General features: G+C 37.9%; 1 protein-coding gene across 2 annotated transcripts in view; it reads left to right on the forward strand.

Annotated features, from left to right (window-relative positions):
- The window catches only part of MICU2 (mitochondrial calcium uptake 2), a 145,965-nt gene that overhangs the window by 59,779 nt on the left and 74,071 nt on the right, over positions 1-12,115 (forward strand). The window lies entirely within an intron of this gene.

Here is a 12,115-nt window from a genome sequence, read left to right on the forward strand (position 1 = left end):
TGGTCAGAAGTGTGGAGTGATCGAAGTAGTCCCAGCAGAGATGGATTATTGGAAAAATGCAAGTGAGGTGGGCAAAGCTGCCTGATAGATTTCAAAACCATATGATTAATTATACTGATCACATGCATATGGCTCCCATATAACTAATGTATATTTGTGTGCAGAGATTTATCCTCCCCACCGCCCTTTTCATAGTAAAATTCAGAGCAGTGAATTAGGAACGATACAATCAGATATAAAAGGATTTAGAACTGTTTAGGTGCCTGGACCAGCAGCTGGCAAATGTGGTTCACTGTGGAAAAATGTAAAATAATTAGTCTGGGAGCAAGAAACCAGAGGAAACACAGTGTGTGCTGCAATGGAACAATCATTCAGCACACTGACTAGGAAAAGGATTTGAGGGTTATTGTGGAAAAATCATTGAAACCATGGGGCTTATGCACAGCTGCAAGAAAGTAAGTTACTAGGTTGTATCAGAGGGATAAAATACAAAATAAGAGACGATACAATTACAGGAGTGTTAGGCTCCATCTGGAATACTGTACAGAGTATTGGTCAACGTGCCACACAAGAAATATAATGTCTGGGAAAGAGTGAGAAAGCAGTAACAGAGATAAATATTCTATGTTTAAAGATTAGGGAAGATGATCTGGTAAAACAGATATATCCTTGTCTCTGTCCAAGGTTAAAAACTGAGAGTAATCTTAAAAATAAGGAAATAGAAATAGTCAGCTGAGAACTGCATATAAAAAGTGATAAGGATCTGGAAGAAATTATTATTTCAGAAAGTCTATTGGAATACAAAATATACATACATTCTATAGACTTCATAAAAAGAATTAAAGGGAATGACAAATTAGATAAATTTGTGATTGAGGTTTCTAAATTTGAAGGCAGGCAGATTAAGCTGTTTCCTTTCCCACCTTCCCTCTTAAAGGTTTGCGACTTGAGTGAAGTTTGCATAGTTGTCAGACTTAATACAGCTTGTAGTGAGGAGGGCACATGGTTTTTTCTATGAGTTATGCTTTTTTGTCTGCTAAGACTAGTTTTAAGTACATTGGGGAGCACCCAGATTCTTCATGTTGTGTATTAGGAATAACTCCTTCATTCTGCCAGCACTTTTCTGTATTTTAGAGACCTGCAACTGGAATATAAGGCTGCCTGTCTAGTGCTTCTGCAATTCCATGGTAGGGTAATGATGCTAGTACACAGTTTGCCACAGGTCTGGAAATGTTTTTAGAGCATTTGCTGTTTTGTCAATCCTGGTTCTTCCATTAAAAAAACTAGAGAGAGAAAGGTGAAGCATATTAAAGAATATGACATTTAGAGTTTGTGTAAGTGGCAAAACTATAGTTAAGATGGAAAATACGCTAAAGCAATTAAACTATTTTAATTTTTTTTAATTTAAGTTTTAAATTATTTTAATCCCTTTTTTTCAGGATTCAGCACTTGGCTGGGTGGGATGCTTAGCTCTTAATGTCTAGCTAGCGGCTGCAGGAGCAGTAGGACAGCATGTGAATAAATGAGGGATAACTCCATGGACTTCAGTTCTGTGGAGAAAATTAGCTGTCTGCATCTTTCTATCTAAACCAAATGCAGTGGGTCACTGGACTGAAGTTTGAGAAAGCAGCCTATCAAACTTGGTGTAAATAGCTAACTTCTCCAGGAAATTGTTTCCATTTTGATACCCTGCTTTGAAAATTTTGGAGTTACTTGGTCCCAACTGCTTCTTCTCTGTTGTCACATAGTTGTGACGATGAGGACAGTTCTCCCGTAGTCTTTGTATTTAGTGTGCTGGGGCCATTTATCTCTCTTCTGCAGAGGTATGCAGCAGAGCCCAGTTATGATTCTACCTTTTTAGGTAGACACTCACGAGACTGCAACAGACTACCTCCGAGGCAGGCACCCAAATTTCATGTACATTACATATACATTACCAAGGGAGTGAAGAAGCTCCAAAGGGGAGTTATGAAGCCTGGGAGCTTTGTAGACAGCAAAATGAAACCAGTGTGAATGGCTGCTGTTAACTCTGAATGGCAATTTAGTGCAAGTTGGAAAGTAGCCTGTCATCAAAGCCAGTTGCTGAGCATTTGATAGTATCGTTCCTGTGTGAAGGGCAGCTGACCCTTTTTTGTCAGCTCCCAGTGACTTGCAGACCACCAGAATAATCAGCAGCTCTGTGGGTGTGCATGTCAAAAGAGATCTTGGGAGGGTCTGTGTGTCAGCAAAAATCTGCCCAGGTACTGCTCTGCTTGCTGGGGTGTGACAGTGCCTCTTCACTCAGCTGGGGTGGAGTGACATAGGACAGAAACTGATTTGCCTGTGGCAAGGGAGATTTAGGTGGCTCCTGACAGCATGCAGAAGCAGAACTTGAAGTGCTTCAAAATTAAATAGCAGCCATGATATCTGCAGTGTAAAGGTCTCTCTTCAGTTTTTCCTTATAGATCATGGCTTCTAGGCATACCTATTACTGTCAATTTACTTCTATTTCTGTGTCCATCATCAAAATCACTAATAAAAGTATTAGGGCTCTTGTGTGATGACTTGTAAACAGCCAGTGCAGTTCTCAAAGATAACCCAAACATATTGCTGTTCTATACTTAATGTTGCCACAGACATAGACTGTCTTCAGTTATGTCATGAAGAAGGTTCTTGGTGACATTGTCACCTGTATCGTAAGCAAGGTGTCGCTTTTACTCATTATGACTTTCCCACAGGCTGAGTGATTTGCTTTCCAGAGTTGTTCCCATGCCTGTCAGAAATCTGCTTTTAGCCAGCTGAGCTGGAACTATCAGTAAATCAGTTTGCTGATGGGAAAAACTTGGTACTGCATGTTAACACAGTCTTGGCAACCAGATCGTATTTACAGTGGCTTTATAGATACAAATGTTTGAGTCTAGAATTGAGAATAAAGTTAATATAAACCAAATTCCCATTACATTTTTTTCTCTCATTTTTTAAACTAGAAGCTTTTAAAGCACAGATTTCTAAATATAGGTAGAATCACTTTAAAGCAGGTCATTAAAAACTGACTTCCCGGAAGCAAAGTCAAGCCAGTGATTCCTTTTTTAATTATTCAGTATCTGTAATGGTATGTAATGATGGGACAGCAAGTCAAGTATGGTCTGAGAGGGAACCATCTCTAACATACCCTGTAGGAGGCTCCACAAAAAGAGCAAACTGACTTTATCTCAATAAAAGCTGGAAATTTAAACAGAGAAAATTCAAGCATCTAGGAGAGGCAAAACAAAGATACTTATACGTAGATCTCCTTTCCCTTATGAATCCTTGCCAGTGGGTCCTTCCTTTCAGCAAGCTTGATGGCTGAGAGACATCAAGCTTTGCTTCTTTCCTGCTCAGTCCTGAGGAATGTCTATCCAGAAGGCCATACCATGCTGTTTGGCACTGCTCTAACTACAGTTAAAAACATCCTTGGCCTCCATGAAGGCTTGAGCCCTTCTGGGAACTATTCTATTCATGCTGTTGCAGGCTCAGTGCTGAGTTAGAACTGCTGCTTTACATAGAGTTACCCTGGGGAGTGTACCCTGATGCTCTGCAGTGTAGTCAAAACTTTGCAGATGTTTGCCATAAAGTGGCACTGTGTGGGAGGCTTGTGCTACTTTACTCATCTAAATTTACATGTCTTTAGATACCCAGAGAAGAACCTGATCTTTAAGTCACTCTGGAGTCCGTGGGATCTCTGCAGTTTAGATACCAGAAATGTATTCTGTTATTAGCACCTGTCCCAATTAGTGCTTGAATTCTGGAAAAAATCTATCCCAAAGGTGTATTTTTAAATGTTAATCTTTAATAATTAAATAAAATAAAATCTGATTTTCAACCATGTTGCTTTTGACCCGCTTTTGATAACATCATTTCAGATTGTTTCCAAAAGTTAAAGAGTGATATGCATAGTCATTAGACACAGGTCTGAAGAGCTTCAGATGTTACCTTATAAACAGTTTGGCAATAATAAAACTCTTCTAGCTGGATTGATGAGACCAATGTCGTGTGAGAAACTAGATCAGTTTTGAGTAAAACTATGTATAGTTTAATTTGAAATGTGCAGCCGCAGTTTCACAGAAAACAAAATGTATAGCAGGCACAATGCTTATATTCAGCCTGAAGTTAAAGCATTTTTTCCAGCTATCAATTTACAGCTTAAGATAATGGATTTTGGCAGTGTGCAGATCTATTAAGTAATGTTTATTAAAATGGATAAGAAAGGACTTAAGAGGTGGCCTGTAAAAGAATTTTTAAAGGGCTGGTTAGTGGAATTAAGAAATAGCATTTTCTCTTAGAATTAAAGTTTTATATCCCTGGATAAGTCATTAATGAAAAAGGTTGTGGTGATATCATCTTATTATTTAATGCAGTTTATGAACTGATACGGAAACTGTACTTAGGATATTTTTTTCACCTTACTGTGAGACTGAAGTGTATTAAACATCTATACTAGAGAGAGAAATAATCAATTATATTTAAGTTTGCCTCAGTCACAAAACTAGCATACAATTTGACATGACCTTTACATTCCCAGGGTCTATTATCCATTGTGCAATTCTTCAGAATAGGCAATAGATGTGTGAAACTCCATGCCAAAAGTCATTAAAGCACTAGAAGTTTGCATGGACTCAAGGAGATGTTGGGTAAGTGCCAAGGGCACTTATATAGCCAAGGGTTGTTAAATACATAGAAACTACATCCAGCTCAGGGTGTCCCTGAGCTCAAAATAAATTAATACTGAGAGAATATTTTCATTCCTTCCTAAGCATTTGCTTCTGACCAATGCTTGAATCGATGCATACGCACTGCAGTTGGATTTTAAGTACAATGTCCAACTCATAGAGATGCTCTGACCTTGCAGCCACAGACCAATAAGGAAAGAGAAAGCATGTTGGATGAGGTGGACCTTTGGCCTGACCCAGCAGTCATTCTTCCTTTCGTCTGAGATCATCTGTGACCTAATTCAGCCTTAAATGTTTTCTCAATACTTTCAAAATAGGACTAGACACTGCATGAGTTCAGCTCTGAACATGAGCTTAAGTCTTACAGTGTATGTGTGCATTTATTTGTTTTTCTGAATAGAAGTGCTTTTGAAATCTCTATATCTGCTAGGAAGTCACAAAATTGACTGCCAAATCAAGGCTATAGAGCCTTGGGCAAAGGGGTACTAAGCCACTTTTTCTGCAGTTAGAAGCAGGGTATCAGTGTATTTTCTTTCCTTAAATGAGTATGTCTCTTTGCAGTAAGGGGTGCCCTGGGGCCCTGTTTTTCACTGCAGGGCTTCCCCAAGGGCTGCCTGGATGAATGCATATGATGGCATGGAGAGTTTGAGCTTGACAGAGCCCATGCCCTAGATGCAGTGGAGACCTAAGAAGTGTACATTTCTCTTCCATTGTCTTTCAAAATGAACAAGGTTTTTCCTAAGCACAGTGAGAACAACCCTGTAACATTTTTCTACCTATCTCTCACCTGCCTTCAGCGCTACCCTCAGAATGAACTTGGGGTTTATGGTTGATGATTAGTACCAGCTAGAAGTCAAGTCATCCATTTTTTGCTTTCAAACCTTTAATTATCCTGGTGGCTAGTGAATCTTCTCCAGCAGAGCAGGAGAAAACTATCATGCATTACTTTTAGTACTTTAGTACTTTTAGTACTGTAAACATTTACAAATAGGCAGTCTGTCTTGAAAAAATATACACATACCTGAGGTCTTAGGATGTCTGAGAAGTCATTTTTTATTGAGAGAAAAGAGTTTGGACAAAGATAGCATTAATTTGACTCAGTCTGTGTTTTACATCATTTCATCCTTCTTGAATTAAATGCCATACTCAAACTATTTCCCTAGAGAAGTCTGAGATAAAGATAATCTTAAAGACTTTGAAGAGGAGAAGAGAGAATTGCATCAGATAGAGTTTTGGACCTCCCAAAGAAATGTAAGGTTTGTGCTAATAGCACAGTCTGCTTCCAAGAATATGGCAGATTTGATAAATGAAGCAACACTGATAACTACTGAGGTCTTGAAAAAGAAAATCAGCACATGCTTGATGACCTGCTTAAATTGTACTATAACCTCTGCAAAAGCTGTTTAAGGTGCAGCCAGCATGGCTGAAAACAGCTTTATCTCTAGTACAGAGGAATGTAGCATAGAGAAGTGGATGACCTTCTAGGTACTGGGTTTTCCTAGATTCAGATGCTGCAGGGAAGAAAATTTTAGTTCTAGTTGTGACCTTGCGCTCTCTCTGAAGGTGCAGCAGTGACAGGCTTTGAAGGGAGGATTGAGAAAACATACTTGAACTTTCATTATAGAAGAAAAGTACAGAATTAGAGAATGGAATTTATAAACACTGGTAAAAAATGAAGGGTCATTACAACTCTGCTGTAATCAGGAAAACACTGGTTTTACACTCTCTAATAGCTCAAATTGAAATAAATATTTGTCAGTGTTACTCTATTCACAGAGTTTCATACTGAATACAGCTTTTAGGATAACTCTTGAAAATTCTGAATGGAAAAGTGATCTTCTGAATTTCTGATGTAAATCTAATATTCTGAACAATCATCTGCTTGACATCCAGTTTAAAGGTAGTAAGACCTCTTTGCAAATACAGTATGTGTGTAAATTTAATTAATTTAATGAATTCAGAGTTCTGTTACCTTCTGCTGGTGCCCTTAACTACATCTCATCTGTTCAGTTTTCTGTGGATTTTCTATTAGGGGCTGTCAAAAACTGATTGTAAACGTTCTGATCTACACAGCAATGTGCTGGAACTTCAAAGATTATCCTTGCCAGTTTTGTATGTGATGCATTTTGCGACATATTGAAAACTTAAAATATTACACAAATATTTTCTTAAATAATGTGTGCTTAGTTCAAAGTAATATGTTCTTTTGAATGGGGGAAATTCTAGGTTTCTGAATTATTTTTTCAAATATTTTGAACTTACTGTGAATTTTTTAGAAACTAATGTTGATGAAAATATTTAATTAGTAAATGGGAATACCAGAATTTATTTAAAATTTTCACTGTGGTTTCTGTTTTTCTGAACAAGTGGCACAGCAGAACTGTTTTAGCTGTCTCTCTTCACCCAGTCTTTCCATATGTAATCTCTGTGTCAAATGGAAATGCTGTAGAAGAAAAATTCTGCCTAGGTAGAAAGTTAAAAAAAATAAGCAAGTCTATGAAAAATATGCCTGGCCACTGGAAAATATAGTGTGTTTTAAGACATTCAGGTTTTACACATGACATTGTCACAAGATCAGTGACTCCTACAAAAAACAAATGATTTGTTTAGAAGGGAAATCAGCAGCTTTATGGAGAAATAAATATAATTTTACAACTTAATTACAGTATAAACATTTCTTGTGGTTGGAATGACTTTGTTGTTATTGTTGTATTAATCTTACAGGACATATGGATATTTGTTTTGGTACCTCCTGGGACCTGCTAAATCCTCCGAGCATAACTCTGACCACTCTTCTAAAGAGCTTAACTTGTTAGCCATTTTTCATCTGTGTGACTAAACGTTTAATAAATAAAGGGAGGAAAAAAAGTTAAAAAAAAGAAAGAAAAGCTTTAAAGATACTCTGTTTTCTTTTTTTTACAAGTTGTTATTCTCTGATTAATTTGCTGCTCTGGAAGTTTTATCTAATAGTGTTAGTTCACTGAAATAAAGTGAAAAGTTTCACACTTCCCAGATGCTGCTGAATGCTTTAGGAGGGTTGTTGGTGGTAGTCTTTCCTATGGCAACCTAATCAGTTAACTTCCCTTCACTTATAGCACCTTTTTAAGTACCAGACTCTGTAAGAACTGAGAAAATATCTTGGTGTAACATAGCTAATAATGGGGGTTAAAATCTGATAGAATTCTTGTAGATTAAAAAGTATATTGTGACATTCAGTAAGGGATTCCTTTTGTTTTCAATTTGGTTGTTTATGCAAAAGAACCTGGAGTGTATATATCTGTCCTTTCTTTTTTTCTTTTCAATTTGGGTGTCTTTATCTTGAAAAATTTGTTATAAATGGAGAAAAGCTCACAAAACTTTTTTCTAAGTTTTCAGGCTTCTGGGGAAAGAGTGATGCAATTAGCTCTGTCACATTATCACAGAAGGGAATTCTGACACTTTCTGAACACAGTTTTCCTGACATCTAGCATTCTTAGACATTTCTTCTTAAGGGAATAGTATGTTTTGAGTATTGCCTACTATTTGGGCTCTTTATTTGTTTTAAAGAGTGATTTTTTTTTTTTTTTTTTTTTTTTTTAAATTTCAGAAGATTTATAACAAATGCTTGTAATGGCCTCTTCTATTTTGTTGGGGGGGTGGGTGGTTTTTGCTTGTTTTTTTATTTTAAAAAAGCCCAACAAACCACAAACTGTAAAACTCCTAATTCCTTTACCAGTATTTACTGGTTTTTATGTGGTTTTGCTGTAGGAAGCCATCCTAAGAATATATTCAACTGGTATGTTCACTGGTATAATGTACAGTGACTTGTAACACTTAAATACATGTGTGGATTAAAACAAGAGCCTTAAAGCACAGCCCTGTAGATCTTGCTTTGCATGAAGAGTAGATTAAGGGCTCCTGTCTCATTTGAGCAGTGGCCAGCAGAACTTTCTTCCAAGAACCATTGCATTTTTAAACTGTGTTTTCTTTATGTCAAAGCCTTCCAAAAGGGAAATGCTGAAATTTGGATAAATCATAACAGCTACAAGTTTTTTTTAGTCTTTGCAGGCTGACTAAATAGAAGCACTCATTTACAGAAACTGATGAGAGCTAGCATATATGATAATTGGATATTTAAGATTCTAACTTGTTTTTTCACTCTTTCATAGCATCATATAAGCATTTTTAGGTCTTATGTACATGTCCTGTTTGCTTTGGTTTGAGTTCTGTTTACTCTTCAATACAGAAATATAGCTCTTAGTCCAGGAAAATGAAGTCACAGGGTATTTCCACTTGGGGAGTGCTTGTCTTTGGTGGAGAAGTAGTTGTAAGTCCATAGGTTCTGCTGCTGCATGGTTGGTTTTGGTCAGTGCTGTGGTAGCCTGGTTTGCAGCTGAAGCACCAAGTGTTTTCCTTGTAATGTTGTCTCAGTGTCATGATGAAAATTCCCTGGCAGAGCAAGTACAAAGTACCTAGGTTAAAAATTAATGGAATTTGCGTAATTATATTTGGCACACAGCATGTTTCAGGCAGTGATACAGCAATCCAAAGCTCTTCCACATCTACTCTTGTTGGAGGCACCGTGCCATCAGCCACTGTTTAAAGCATTTTGGATGTGCAAACATGTTAAGAATAGTGCTTAAACAAGATGGATATTCTGAAATGTGTTTCGAAAACACGCAAGTGGCTGTGTTCTCTGATGACAGAGAGGCAGTTTCTTTCACAGTGTTTCCCTTGAAGCATATACATTGTGTGTAAAACATCGTGCTTGTGGAATGGCTTTGCCGGAGTACTTTGTTGCAAATGTAGAGTATACAGAACCCTTGAAAGTGTGTGTAACCATTGACAGAGGCACTTTGAAGTTGTTTTAAAAAGCTTGTGAGACAATTTCTGGTATGTTTCTGGTGTTCTTTTCTTTTTATTTTTCTTTTTTTTTTTTACTTTTCTCCTCCAGTAAACACTAAACTCCCTCCTATCTTAGTTCCCATTCTATTGTATTTACCACTTCTTGCTAAGCCTTTAAGCCTTTACACAGATCAGAGTAGCCATCTTGTTTCTAGTCCCTTTTATTCATACATGAACATGGATATATTTAAGTATGCACAACCACTAAATGCTAACACAATACATTTGTTTAATTACCAAAAAAAAAACCAAAAAAAAACCCCTTGAAAATGTAACCACTTTGCTTTTTACTATGTAACTTGATTGTCTGCTGCGTCAAATCTAGCTTCCTTATCCTGAGTTTCATCTCTTTAAATTTCATTTGACTCTGTACTGCTTAGTTTACTTATTGGAAAATTGGCTCCCCTTTTTGTCATCTTCTCCCAGTCTTGGTTTTAAACATGCATTCCCTTAGGTTCTTCTGCTTAGGTCACTACGTCCAGCATTAAATATTTTCTCCTTTAAATTCTTCCATATGAGCACTGAGTTCAGGATTTGTCTTGTTCAGAACAAAAGTTGTCTAGCATTCAACCACCTACTATTAAAGCAGTTAACTTTTTTTCCTGTCTGTACAGTTGTTGCAGGACCAAGCACTATGACAAGTAAAAACCTTTTAAAGCTATAAATCATCAGGTAAATGTATGGCACCATGCAGCTGGCATGAGTTGGACTGCAAAACTTCCCACAGTTTGAAGTTGCACTTCTCAAACTCAGGCATATATACTCATACTCAGTTTTAACTGTCCACCCTTCCCATTTTGAAGGGTGTGCAGTTAAAACTGAATCTCATGTAATAAATAGGTTATCTCTTTATGTAGTTCAGAACAGATGAAGTAGAGCTACTATATGAGTTACCCAATCAAAATGAGCAGTTATTTGAAAGGGCATATGGTTTCCTTTGACAGCACAAGCACACTTAAGAGGTAAAGTCCTATCAACTTGAAAATCCTAAAGATCTGCAAACTCAGGGTAAGCAAAATCAGATGGATTAGAGGCTTTCCCAGCTCCTCCTGAGAGGGTGTGCTGAGAGACACTCCATACATCATTTGGATTGGGAAGGAGGAGATAAAGATACTATGGCATTTCAAAATGAGCTTGATCAGCAGGTCAAGGAAAGTGATTTCTGCCCCTCCACTCTCTTGTGAGACCCCATGTGGAGAATTGCATCCAGCTCTGGGGCCTCCAAGGTAAGAAGGACATGTACGTGCTGGAGTGCCTCCAGTGGAGGGGTACAAAGATGATCGAACGGCTGGAGCACCTCTCCTGTGAAGCAGCCTTCCGGTACCTAAAGGGGGTTTGCACAAAAGCTGGAGAGGGACTTTTTACAAGGGCATGTGACAAGGGGTGATGGTTCTAAGATGAAAGAGGGCAGGTTTGGATATTAGGAAGAAATTCTTTCCTATGAGGGTGCTGAGGCAGCAGCGCAGGTTGTCCAGAGAAGTTGTGGATGCTCCTTCCCTGAAAGTGATCATGCTAGCCTGGATGAGGCTTAGAGCAACCTGGTCTAGTTGGAGGTGTCCCTCCCCATGGCAGGGGATAGAAACTAGATGATTATAAGGTCCCTTCCCACCCAACCCATTCTGCGTTTCTGTGATATTAGAGGCAAATAGTTAAGCACCGTGTATTGTTTAACATTCATACATAGTATCTTTCAAAAATATCTAGCTCCTCTTACTTTTAAAGATTAATGTATTTGTGTCTTCACGTTTTAACTGCACTTTAATGTCAAGTGATTGACTGAGAAAGATCAGTGAGAAGTAGATACAACGCATTTTTCACCCAAGTCTACTGCCTATCAAACACAATGTAATGAGCTCTCCCAGAAAGCTCTATGGACACGTTTCCTGGGTGTGTTGTCTTTGAGGCATCGATGTGGTCCCCCTGCCGCTCTGTATGTATTTAGTACTTCTGCACCAGTGTGTTTGAGTGGTGTGTCAGCCTCAGTAGGGGAATATGTAAGTAGGCTGGTGTGATAACTTGCAAGTAGAGGTGAAAATGTATGGTTTGTTAAATTAACTGGTTCCCTGGCTTGTTAGAGCTTGGGTACCTTACCTGCCTTTCTTATATTCTGTATGGGGAAATGTGTTTGTTTCCTACTTTGTTTTAAGCTTATGTTTAAAAACGAGCTCTGCTAAGGCAGAAGTTCTAGAATTAAATGCTGAAATCAAAAACCTTTATAAACTGAGTCTGTTTTCTGTATTATCCTCATGTTTGAGTTAGTTCTGCATTTGGTATGGGTGCTTGTAACAGTAGATCTGCTCTGTGTGCACAATTTAGTCTGAAATGCAAAGGGAGGGAGAGAAAAACTAAAACCAAAATTGTCAGAGGTTTAGATGCAAATAAATTGCTCAGCTGCTGCTTCAAACATAACCATCACTTATTAATTCTGGTGCACAGCAGAACTGACTGAGCAGCTATTTGAAAGAAAGGAGGGGAGTGGCACCTGTTAGGGCATAGAAAGGGCTTCATCTAATTTTTGAGTGTTTATATTCAGCCATTAAGAG

This window comes from Aphelocoma coerulescens, chromosome 1 (genome assembly GCF_041296385.1).
Source record: "Aphelocoma coerulescens isolate FSJ_1873_10779 chromosome 1, UR_Acoe_1.0, whole genome shotgun sequence".
Lineage (NCBI taxonomy): Eukaryota > Metazoa > Chordata > Aves > Passeriformes > Corvidae > Aphelocoma > Aphelocoma coerulescens.